Genomic DNA, 13,339 nt, shown 5'->3' on the forward strand with positions numbered 1-13,339 from the left:
TGTGAGAGAAGCAGGGACCTGTGGCCCAGGAGGGGCAAGAATCAGGGTCAGGGATCCATAGCTCAGGAGGGGCAAGATCAGCCCAGAAGGGCAGAAACCAGGGGCTAGAGGCCCAGTGCGAGGGACAAGGGCCAGAGGCCCGGAGACACACTGGTCAACTGATAGGACTGAAGCCAAGAGGGTCAGACCTGAATCAGTGGGCTAGGGCCAAAGGCTTACAGCCAGAGAAATGGGAGGTAGAAGCTGAGAAGGCCAAGGCCTCTACGAGGAACAAAACGTCCTTGAGTAAAACCTGTGAGGCTGGGGCATGGCTATAGGGGAGATCGGAGGCCATCTATCGCCCATAAGGAAATGAGCTAGTGCAGGACAGTAGTCATCAGGCCACCAGGGGGCATCATGGCTGCCCTTGGGACCCGATCCTGCCTAAAATAGAAGGAGTTGCAGTGTGGCAACCTGTCTGAAATAACTCTCATGCAAATTGAGGAATTTGTGCCAGACTAACCTTTGTGACTGCATTGTGAAGAGAGAAGAGAATTACTACAGTGATGTCAATGGTCACAACAGGTGCACTCCTCTGACCTATCCTTAAGGCCAGAGATCTTATGGTTAATTAAGTCTTGGCAACTGTAAATTCAGAATGTCAGGCAGCAAGCGTGGTACAGAAAGTTACAACACCCATTTGGCTGCTCTTAAAATTGCACATGGGCGTGAAATATCATAGACAGCAATCTGAATTGCAGTGGGTATGTGCGCGTTACGGGAGCAGGTTCGCTTACAATTACATTGCAAAGTGTTACAGTTAGCATCTAATTTGCTGTCATGAGAAATGTTTCAAATACCACTGTTTTGAAGTCAGCTAATGCGGAAGGGTAGCAGAATGCTTCCGTGTATTTTATAAAGATTTGTGCATAAGCAATATAGAATGCTTAATTGCACTGTTAATTGCATTCAAAGCAGCTGCTTCAAACTGTTGTGTAAACAGGATTTCTTCAATTTACTGCCCACACCCTCTTAATTATATAATAGGCCCCAATCTTATAGTCCCTTTCAGACAAAGCTCCCATCAATGCTGATGGGAGTTGTGACATCTAACTATTATTCCTGCTGTCCCTACATGTTTATGTTGTATTAATGCCTAGAGCCTCCACCAGATCCAAACCTTGTTTGGCTGGATATTGTGCAAACTTATAGTAAATGAGATTATGACCATAAACTTAGAAAGAAAGGGTTCATAGGACCATAGGAAAGTAGGGCTGGAATGGATATCACAGGGTCATCTAGTCCACCCGCCTACTCACAGAAGGATCATTCCTCACTAAACCATCCCAGCCAAACTGAACTTGAAAATTTGCAGGGCTGGAGGTCCCACAACTTCTTTAGGTAGCCTGTTCCCATGTTTAACTACCCTCATAATTAGAAAGTTCTTCTTTATCTCCAAGCTACATATCCCCTGCTTCAGTCTGAGGCCATTGCTTCTTGTCTGAGTTGTCCAGTGTGACTTGCTAGACGTGGCCATGCAACCCTGAGTTCAGTTCCCTGCTCACCAACAAGCTACCTACATGACATTAGGTCCCTAAAGAGAGTTAGGAACCTAAATTTACTTTTAACAGCTAGGTCTTATTCTCTCTGAGCCTTACTTTCCCACATTAAAATAGAGATAAGAACTTCCCTGCCTCTTTAGGGCTTGTTGGGAGGATAGGTACAGTAGTGATAATGATATTTTCAGATACAACAGCGATGGGGGATATGTAATAGCTGAGCGAAGTATCATATTTTACAGTGCATAGATTGACACGGTGTGTAAGTTGACCCCATTTTTCTGATCCAGAAAGTTAGGAATTGTGTAGATCCGGCATGTAAGTTGACCTAACTTTTTTGGATCAGAAATATGGGGTCGCCTTATATTAGCCGCTGCGCACCGTCACTCGGGGAGGGGGTGGGGAAGGGAACACGTGCTGCAGCGCTGCTCTCAGGGGATGGGGATGGGCTCAGTGCTCAGCTGGTACAGTCCCCTCCCCTGCGAGAGGTGCTGCTTGTGCCACGCCAGCTGAGTGCCAAGCCTGGTGCCACTCACAGGGGTTGGGGCCATGCCAACCAAGTGCCAAGCCTGGTCCTGTCTGCTGTGAGCAGTGCCACTGAGCACCGAGCCCAGCCCCATCCCTTGCAAGCAGTGCTGGGCTCAGCGCTGAGGTGGCGCAGCCATGCTCGGCACTTGGCAGCACTGCTCGCAGCGGATGGGGCTGGGCTTGGCATTCAGCTGGCATGGCCCAGGCAGCACTGCTAGCAGAGGATGGGGATGGGGCCATGCCAGCCAAGCGCCAAGCCTGGCCCTGTCCCCATCCCCTGCAAGTAGTGCCGAGCCCAGGCAGCACTGCTCACGGGGGTTAGGACCATGCCAGCCAAGTGCCAAGTCTGGCCCTGTTTCTTGCGAGTAGCGCTGTGGCGCTTGTCCACCCCCTGCGTGCCTGGCCCGCAGCGAGGGCACACAGAGGCCAGTATAAATCGAGTACGGATCCCAGCATCGCTTGCAGGGGACAGTGATACAGTGTATAAGTCGAGGTTTAATTTTAAGAGTTAAAAATTGCACTTCGAAACTTGACTTACGCACTGTGAAATACCTGAACTCGACTTATACACTGTGAAATCCCATTGTGCCTGCAGTTTTTCAGAAATGTACCTCAGCATAGGTTTGCCTTTTAGAGCACTGTGGTAAAAATGAAGCGATCCCCCTTTCCTCAGACAATAATTAATGCCATGTAATGTACTCTTCTATTCTTTCTTTCTCATTTGCTTTCAATAAATAATGGTCCGTCTTGAAGTTAGGGCAAAAGGGGCAGGAAGCAAGCGTCTTCCATAGAGCCTGTTCTAAATGGAGGAATATCGATAAAATAGAAAAGTGTCATTGCTTTTGTGTTGTGGGTGTGAGGGGCCGAGCATCTGCACCCCCCACTCCCCTATCCCCTCAAACTAAACATTTATGGGTGTAAACCAGGATGGCATCCTGATTCTAATCTCAGTCCATAGCATGCTAGGAGTAACCACCTTTCAGTCAATGGCACTTTGCTGGTATGCCACGCTTCAAGGTGTCCTGGAATCAGCCAGTGCATTTCAATAAAATCATCCCTACAAAAAGTCAAGACACCCAAAGCTAAACTTGGCTTTTTGGAGAGCTGACGTGAGATTGGAAGAGCATGCTTCTCTCAGCTACCCTTGCCTGAGAGAGCATTCACGAGGTGGTACAAGGGGGGAAGCCAAAAATCGGAGATGGTTGTGAAGAGAACCTACTCAAATTTCAGGGTGGTGGAACAGCGTGAATGATGGCAGAGGCAAGTCCAGGCATGGGAGAGAGCGATGTTGTTTTTGGCAAGAAATAATGCATTTCCCTTACTGGAGGTAACATCCTAATGGAGCCCTTTGTGCCAGTATTACAGCACAATTCTGCCAGACGTCAGCAATCTCACACTCAGGCGCCGGAAAAACCTCTCAAGATTGCACGTTGCTGTGTTCAACATGACCTGTGAGGCTACTGTTGGGGCATGGCAGAATTAAGTCTAGAAAGGTGGATGGACATCATATAGGCCAGGGGTAGGCAACCCCCAGCACATGCAGAGTGTGACACGCAAAGGCATTTTGCTTGGCACACACACCTTGGGGCAGACGGCAGGGGAAGGGGCTGGGGCTGCACCGCCACAACGAGGATCAGGCCCCCTGCGGCTCTCCTGGTGTCCATCTCTGGCACACCAATCTCTTACAAGTTGAGGTTGCAGGTGTTTTTGGCACTTTGCCCAAAAACATTGCTGATCTCCAATATAGACTCTACTCGTGTTTTTAAAAAATCAGATCCAAATACTATTGCATAGAATTGTGTGAGTCTGATCTCTTTGCAAAGGCTAAAGGTCTGATCTACTTTGCACACTCGTGGAAGTCAGTTAAACTAGTCAAACTGTAGTTAAGCAGATGCATAAGCCTTCCTGGATCAGGGTCTCCTGTGTACGCGTTCATGCGCATAATCTAAATGCATCTGATCATTGTTTCAATAAAACAGTACAACATTATAGAGCAGAATTTAGGAAAATTAGGGCATCTCAACCTAGGACTCATTTCCTAAAGGCAATCATCTTATTTATGTATATTGAAATTGCAGGCAATTTTAGTAATCATTTTGAAATGCTTCGGGTTAATTTAGAGAACTCTGAGTCATTTTTTAAAGGAAATTGCCTTTACTTCAAACAGGCACAAAGATTTATGTAACACTTCATCACAAAACCCTCCAGTATCTTTATGCTTACAAACACACATTATATATAGAGACTCCTATAAATTATATATGTAATACAATATACATATGCATAATTTATAGTTCTTTTTTCAGCACTGAAGAGTGAAAATAGAAACTAGGTTGAGCCATCTTTATAGCCTTAAGGATTGTGAGAAAAATATTTCTGCATCATTATTTTAAATGATTCTCTATGAAACCTAGGGAGGACAGTCCAAGATTTACACACAGAAGACCGTTAGGAAAAGTAAATGTTATATGTTATCAGGAATAGATAAAAAATAATCCAGAAAAATGAGTCATTAAAAAGAAAGTGAATTAATACTGTCTGACCTATCTTCTGAAATCAAGAAATTGGTGAAGATAATTTCTCCTTCAGTGCAGGGACCATGCACTCTTCTGTTTTCCCTGAGTTTCTCATAGAAGAGGCTAAATTAAAAATAATGGGCTATACATGCTTTTGTACATGTCTTTCTGCAAATTATTTAAATCCTCTCGTCCTGTCGAAATGAGCACTATCTTGCATCCTTCAAAATCTCTGCAAATGATCTCTACCATGGCCTAATAATAATAATCATAATTAAAAAAAAAAAAATCCAAGCCAAGCACAAAGCAAAAGTGAAATATCCTGAGAGATGATGCTGCTGTCTCATTTTTCTTTAAAAGGTAATGAGTAAAGCTCACACCTAGCACTGCTGTGGTTCTTCATTAATTAGGGATGTTTTGATAAAAGCTTTGGTAATTACTGGCACAGAGGGCCATCCAAGTAAAACCTTTAACTTTTGGATCCTTAATAAGACACAATGAGAACACTGCCTGCAGGATTGGATATTCAGCTCTGTGTGAGAGAGATACCTGTGGTAATTTTCTTCTTTCTGCTGGTTCTTTTTTAATGATATAAAATGCACCCCTCCCATTCATGTACAGGTAATACAGTTTTAGACATGTAACAGACTTTGGTGGGATCATGCAAGTTATCATGGGAGGAGTTAATGAACTAGTGCAAATTAGTAGCTGTTTAACTGAACTAAACTCATGCATTATTGCTGTCTGGGGACCTGGACCTTTTTGTTTCTCTGGGTTTCTGGCCTCTTTGTAGTACTTGACATTTAGGCTGGTGTAACTCCATCAAACATACATATGCAAGAGGAGAACCAGGCAGCTTCTGCTCTAAAGGCTGGCTTGAACTATTTCAGCCTACGCCTCTCAAATCTCTACCAGCCTGTGTTTCCCTAGTCAGTGGGATGGATCCAGAGGGGGTGCAGTTCCATGGATGCACCCCACTTTCAGACCACACCATGGGAACAGCAGCAGGGACTTTTCCTTAAGTCCTGAAATCAGGAAAGAATCCAGTCCCCACCCCTGGCTGGTCTCAGCACCCACTGTCTTCTCTTCTCCTCAGCAGCACATTCCCTCCCCTCTTGTCCACTCCCCCCTCTGCCCACTACTGCTACTGTCCCCAGCTGATGAGGTGGGGAGGGGCTCCAGAGATGCTCCTGCCCCGCTCCAGCTGGGAACAGTGGCATCAGAAGGCAGGCTCCTCCTCTCTGCCCAGTTTCCCCAGGGGTTCCTTGCCAGCCTGGGAGCAAGTGCAAGGCAGGCTAGCCCATCCACCACTGCTGCTGCTGCTGTCCCCAACTGAGCCCAGCTGCAGTGGCTCTGGAGCCTTCCCCCATGTGAAATGAATTGGGAGGGCTCCAGAGCCACTATTGCCAGACTCTGCAGGGGGCAGCGGCAGTGGTGGTGGCAGGCAGATTCTCTGCCCCATGCTTGCTTCCAGACTTGAAAGGAACATGGGTGAGGGGTGGGGAAGGAGGTCAAGGAGGAGGAACCTGCCTGCTGCTGCTGCTATCCTTGGCTGAGCCTGGCTGGAGTGGGTCAGGAGCAGCTCTGAAACACCCACTCCCCACTTTGGCTGGGGACAGCTGCAGGTGGGGGAAGGGGGTGAATGGGAGGGGAGGGGGCATGTTGCTGAGGATGGAGGGGAAGGGGGGAATGGTGCCGAGAGCAGGGGAAGAGGATTCTTACATGATTTGGGAACTTAAAAAATGTTTAAGTTTTTAAGGAACCACTGCTGTTCCTGCAGCATGGTCTGCCTGCCCTAGGGGTGGTGAGTGGGAGCTGGGGGCAGGCATGCAACCTCCCCCACAGCCCCAGTCACTGCTTCTGTACTCCCCTTCGCAAAATCCTGGATCTGCCCATGCTAATAAGGCACTGTGTAACAGTATCTTCAGCAAATGAAATGCAAGGTATTGTAGAAGAGTTTTACTGAGCATTGAGACCTGGAAAATAGTAAAGGTTCTTTTTCTTTCAGATGATCCCTTTTATATACATGTCATGCACAAATAAGGACGGGAGGAGGCAAAGGAGAGAAAGCTCGGTGCAGGACAGGGCTATGCTGAATTAAGAAAAATAAGCTCCTTTCCAGAGCACAGAAACTAATGGGCTAACTATTTCACATCAGTGCTGAAATAAGAAGTAGCCAAATGCAATGAAAATCTTTGAGGACTAGTTCTCAAACTGTTCAGATCCAAATATGTTTCACCAATACCTTTAGAATATTTGCCAGGGGCCCCAAAATGGGATACGGTACACAAACCAGCCGGGGAATTTTGAAAGGAAAGAGACTATATTTCCTTTGCGTGCATCATCAAGAGACTGAAGTCCCAATCAAATGCCCATGGCAGCCAAAAAAAACTTGGATCAGACAACAACAGAAAACAGCACAAATTTTGTGTGTGCAGATTTCCTGGTGCATATGTTCACATGCTGTGCTTCAGCAAGGTGCTGCCGTGGAACACGTTACATAGCTTCAGCTTCCAAGAAGCGAGATGTTAGAGATTCTCAGTCTCAGTTTCTATGTTCAGAGACTTATAACATAGGGACAATTATCCTTCATATGCATATTCGTTATGAATTTTCTCAGCTCAAATTTGGTTTGGTGGTGGTTTTTTGACAGTAGTGCTAGAGGAATACATAGACTGTTTCTGCTGCAGCAATCTTAGCTTCTTCTAGTCTCATGTAGAACTTTGATCAGGAATTAAGCCTACTTTCCATATGACATAGCACTTCCAAAATTTCCAGCCCCTCTCTTAGTCCTCTCTCCAGTTTGCTTAAGGGAGAATATGAACGGAAGTGGCCTTGTACCCATCTTATGCGTGCAAAAGACAGTTTTGTTTGGGAAAAAAATCTGGTTTACCAGTGTACTTATAGTCTTGATCAGATGCAAAAAAGGGGCACTGGATATAATAGGCCAATAGTGAAAACAGTTTATATTTATATACCATTTTAAATCTGTTCCACGATAAATCTTTCAACGAATGTAGTTGAGGGGGAAGGGGACAATTTGTTAAAATGCTTGAATTTAACAAGCTTACTTCTGGTTCTTGTAGTGGCAGGACATTGTCAGTGCCTTTGGCCCCCTGCTTTACTTGTGACAAGTTAAAGGGTACTTTTGATGTTTCAAGCATTGTGCCTGTGTCTGAGGGTAGTTCCTGAAGCTTCAGGAATAGATTTATCACTTGTCTAGAATGGCTTAGGTTGTGTCTATGTCCAAATCGCCAAATCTTTCTGAATCTCTCCAGATTGATTCAGAGGGTTCTGATTCAGTTCAGAGAGATTAAAGGGTCGTCTGATTCGGAGGTTCGGCCACTGAATCGGGCCAAATCTCTGCCAAATCGAGTCAGGGACCGAAGCTTCACACAGCCCTATTAGGTTGGTCTGATCCTGCCTTGAGCAGGGTGTTGGACTAGATGTGACCTCCTGAGGTCCCATCCAGCCCTTCTTGGTATAATTCTATGATCCAATGCAATATGCTGCAGAAATCTGGAGTAAGATGTACGAGTGGCGTTTATCCATGTAGATCATATAGAAGTATGTAACTTGCACAGTGTGCCTGCCTGCCTGCATGCATGCGTGTGTGTGCAGATGAATAAAACACTTTAATAGCTAATAGTCTTGATATGTGATCAGTAAAGCAATGAAGAACAAGCTGCACTGCGTAGGGGGGTTTGATTTCTGGATAACGCATAGTGATCATTAATCTCCCCAGCTTTCAGAAATTGAAAACTCCTGTTCATCAGTGCCATTCTCTGTGGTGACCTAAGTTGATACAAATCTTGCATGTCTGTCCAGCTGATCAGAATACAAAAAACCTTTCTTTGATGAAACAGCGAGCATCATATTTCTGATTAACTCTGTCGTCTAACACTTTCATTTGCTATAGTAACACACTGCAAAATGTAAGTTCAATATTTCCATTTGGGTTGTAAGAAAACACTATGTATTCGGGGGAAAAAATTCTGTCCCTGGAATAATAGTGTTAAACCAGACGAGTATAAAATGAAGTTGATTTTTCTGGAACAAGGTAGAAATGTACTGTGTACTAAAGGAAACTGTTATGCACCAGGAGATAGAAAGTAGTATCCTTTCACAGTGGGTTAGTTTTTACCATTTATATGCTGCTTTAAAAAGCCCACAACATCTGTAAGTACATTGAATATATATGTATTCTTTAACATAGTACCTACAAGCAAAATTTTTTTTTTTTTAAAAAACACAGTGTATTTGATCATTCCAAGAACAGAATTGAAGTACTTTTCAGAAGTTTCTTGAGAAATCAGAGTAATTTTCTTTTCAGTGAAGTCAGTAATGCATATGAGAAGAGTGATATTTCAAGGGGCTGATTTGCAAGAGTAATTAGGCCCTGAAGCATGTACTTACACACTCATATAAAGCATGTAAGAACAAATTTATGTTTAAGAGTATACTGAAGTCCATTCCTGTTCAACAAAACATTTAAATACCTGGGTTAGTGCCACTGAAATCAATGCACTTTAAGCACATGATTAGTGTTGGACACATGCTTAAATGTTTGACTGGATTAGGGCCTTTGTAATTAATGATTTTCTCTTTCAAAAAATGGAGACAGAGTGGCCCACTTAATTGCAGTTGTAGTAATCATTGAGTTAACACAGGAAAGCATAGCTGAGAAGTGTCCTCAATATGTCCTGGATTAGCAGAAATGCACAGGCTGCGTAAAGTAGAGATGAACCCATGCAAACATGTATTTGGAATTTGAACACCTCCAGAGTTGGAGATAATTGGATATGTAAGGAAAAGGCTTTAACATTTGCATCAGATTCAGGGTTCAGGTTTGAAACATCTGTTTTCCTCAGGTAACTGGGATATCTGAGCCTGGGGACCTGGTGCAGCCCTCTCTTTCTCTAGGCTTGAATTGTTTGTCTTCCTTATCCTCAGAGATGGCTCAACTGTTCTGTGCAATGCTGCTGGGAGAGTCTGGCACTAAAACTACTATAGATGCATGGCGATGGGGGCGAAGACTGCTGCAACACAGGGGGCATGTGCCAGTGTTATTCATTAGGGCTGTGCAAAATGGCACCGTTCCATTTCAGATTCATTTCAGTTTGAAACTGCTGTTCCATTTCATTTCATTGAAACAGTTTCGCTGTTTCAACGCTGTTTTGAAATTTCGCCCATAGGCTATAATGGGGAAGCTCAAAACAGCCTCTAATATTGTCATTTCTGGCCTGATTTGTATGAAACTTGCAGGAATGGTAGCCCCTTCTGAGGGCATGAAACTTGCCAAGTTTCAAGGAGATAGGTGTAGGGGTTTGAGGGAAACTGCACCTCAAAGTCTTGAAAGCAAAAAACTCATGTCACATGTATGTGTTAAGCCCCTACTGAGGCCACGAAGCCTGCCAAGTTTCAAGGACATAGGTGCAGGGGTTTGGGGGAAGCTGCATCTCAAGCTGCAGACAAACAAACCTCGTGCCATGGGTGACACCGTGCAGCAGGGTGAAAGCTGCAGGGATGGTAGCCCCTGCTGAGGCCATGAAGCCTGCCAGCTGTCAAGGAGATCGGTGCAGGGGGAGTCTGGGTTCTGGGGCCCTGCACCTCTGGCTGCTGACGGGCAAAACTCGTGACGTGAGTGGGTGACACTGTGTGTGTGTGTGTGTGTGTTAAGGTGCGCCCTCATTCAACTGACATCAAGGCAAAAAGCAGGGCAGTTCAAACAATGCTGCCTTTTATGCAGTTTTTCCACCCCCACCCCCAGACCTCTGGGATTGGAAGGGACCTCAGGGAAGGGTGACAGTCACTGGCCAGCTACATGGTCAATATGAGAGCACTCCTCCCCCTTCCTCTCTCTCCCTCTCCCTACTTTAGTTTCTGTTTCCCTGCAGGCAAGCCCAGCTTGAGCCTCAAAACTCAAAACATTTTGAAAATTTTGAAATGTTTTGACTTGTCTCATTTCGTTTCAAGGCTATTTCAAAGCTCTCCATTTGTTTCGGTTTTGCTGTTTCAAGCTCGAAATGAAACTGCCAGCGAAATTTCGCACGGCCGTATTACCTATGTATTCATTTTACCTGGGGTAGTGGTTGTTACACCATTCACCTCCTTGCTGGTATTTGGGAAGTAGCCAGTTGCAGTGATGCATAGCTGGGGCTTCTCTCTGTGCTGCTGATTCCCATCCCCCTCTATCCTGTTTGCTGCAAACAGGGCAAGCAATTTTTAGGCAGTTTGCTGGGAGCAAGGGTATTAAGGGGAAGCGAAAGAGAAGCCAGGCACCGGGCACCAGATCCTGTCCAGGGAAGGTAAGTGATCCAGAGCTGCCTGTGATTTTGGCTTCCTGAATATTGTTTGGTGGGCTGTGTGTATGTTTGGGGTGTGACTTGGTACAAACTGTTGAGGAAGGACAGGCAGGGGAGAAGAGCAGGAGGAGTTGCACTTACGTAAAAGAGCGCTATGATTGCTCAGAGCTCCGGTATGAAACTGGAGACAGGCCTGTCAAAAGTCCCTGGATTAGGGTCTGAGGAGAGAGCAGCAAGGGTGATGTGGTGGGGGTCTGCTGTAGTCCACCAGACCAGGAGGAAGTGGTGGATGAGGCTTTATTCAAACAGCTCATGGAAGTTTCCCAGTTCTCATGGGGGACTTCAGTCATCCTGACATCTGCTGGGAGGGCAATACAGCAGTGTGCAGGCAATCCGGGAAGTTTTTGGAGAGTGTTGGGGACGCTTTCCTGGTGCAAGTGCTGGAGCGGCCAGTTAGGGACCGTGCTCTTCTTGATTTATTGCTGACAAACAGGGAAGAATTGGTGGGGGGTGTAGTGATGGATGGCAACTTCGGCAGCAGTGACCATGAGATGATTGAGTTCAGGATCCTGAGGAAAGGAAGGATGGAGAGCTACAGAATACAGACCCTGGACTTCAGAACAGCAGACTGAGTGAATCAAAGAGTACAGCCAGCTCTCCTGGACTCCTCTCCCCCTCAGATAGGCAGGATCCTCTGGGAAGCCAGCCTGAGGGGGAGAGGAGTCCAGGAGAGCTGGCAGTACTTTAAGGAAACCTTACTGAGATTGCAGGAATAAACCATCCCGATTTGCAGGAAGACTAGCAAGTAATGCAGAAGACCAGTTTGGCTTAACAGGGAACTCTTCAGTAAACTAAATCACAGAAAGGAAGCTTATGAGAAGCTGAAACTTGGACAAAGAACTAGGGAGGTGTATAAGAGCATTGCTTGGGCACACAGGGCTGAAGTCAGGCAGGCCAAAGCACAACCGGAGTTGCAGCAAGCACGGGATGTGATGGATAACAAGAAGGGTTTTTACAAGTATGTCAGTAACGAGAGGAAGATCAGGGAAAGCGTGGGTCCCTTACTGAATGGGGGAGGCAACCTAGTGAGAGAGGATGCAGCCAAGCCTGAAGTACTCTCCCTTTTTCACCTCTGTCTTGACAAGAAAGGTCAGCTTCCATAATATTGCACCTGGCAGCACAGTCTGGGGAGGAGGTGAGCAGCCCTCAGTGATGAAAGAACAGGTTAGGGATTATTTAGAAAAGCTAAATATATACAAGTCCATGTGGTGGGATAGGATGCACCCAAGGGTGCTGAAGGAGTTGGCTGATGTGATTGCAGAGCCTCTGGCCACTTTCTCTGAAATCTCATGGCAATTAGGAGAGGTCCTGGATGATTGCAAGAGGGCAAACGTAGTGCCCATATTTAAGTAAGGGGAAAAAAGGAGAATCCAGGGAACTACAGTCCAGTCAGCCTCAGCTCAGCTTTTGGAAAAATCATGGAGAAGATCCTCAAGGAATCCATTTCAAAGCACTTGGAGGAGAAGTAATTGATTGGGAACAGTCATCACATATCCAGCAAGGGCAAGTCATGCCTGACCAACCTGACTGCCTTCTGTGATGAGATAACTGACTCTGTGGATGCGGGGAAACCAGGGGATGTAGTATACCTTGATTTTTAGCAAGGCTTTTGATATAGTCTCCCACAACATTCTCGCAAGCAAGTTAAGGAAGTATGGGCTGGATGAGTAAACTGTAGTGGATAGAAAACTGGCTGAAGCATTGAGCTCAGAGAGTAGTAATCAATGGCTTGGTGTCTAGTTGGAAACTGGCATCAAGTGGAGTGCCCCAGGGGTCGGTCCTGGGGCCAGTTGTGTTCAATATCGTCATCAACCTGGAAGATGGCATAGAGTGCACTCTCAGCAAGTTTGCAGATGACACAAAGCTGGGGGGAGGAGGAGTAGATACACTGGAGGGTAGGGCTAGGATTCAGAGTGACCTAGACAAATTGGAGGATTGGGCCAAATCTCATGAAGTTCAACAAGGGCAAGGGCAAAGTCCTGCACTGAGGATGAATAGTCCCATGCACCGGTACAGGCGGGGTGTGACTGGCTGGGCAGCAGCTCTGCAGAAAAGGACCTCAGGTGTAAGCTGAATATGAGCCAACAGCATGCCTTTGTTGCCAAGAAGGCTAACGGCATACTGGGCTGCATTGGTAGGTGTGTTGCCAGCAGAGCAAGGGAAGTGATTCTTCCCCTCTATTCAGCCCTGGTCAGGCCACATCTGGAGAACTGTATTCAGTTTTTGGCCCCCCACTACAGAAGGGATGGGGACAAACTGAGGGAGAGTTCAGCAGAGGGCAATGAAGGTGGTTCTGGACCTAGGGCACTTGACTTATGTGGGGAAACTAGGGGAGCTGGGTTTATTTAGTCTAGAGAAGAGAAGACTGAGCGGGGATTTGATAGTAGCCTTC

General features: G+C 46.0%; 1 protein-coding gene across 1 annotated transcript in view; it reads left to right on the forward strand.

The window, feature by feature from the left end:
• KCNH5 (potassium voltage-gated channel subfamily H member 5) overlaps positions 1-13,339 on the forward strand; it is a 262,762-nt gene that overhangs the window by 161,173 nt on the left and 88,250 nt on the right. The gene's annotated exons all lie outside the window — the stretch shown is intronic.

The sequence above is a fragment of the Crocodylus porosus genome, unplaced genomic scaffold (assembly GCF_001723895.1).
Source record: "Crocodylus porosus isolate Cpor-Errol unplaced genomic scaffold, CroPor_comp1, whole genome shotgun sequence".
Classification (NCBI taxonomy): domain Eukaryota; kingdom Metazoa; phylum Chordata; order Crocodylia; family Crocodylidae; genus Crocodylus; species Crocodylus porosus.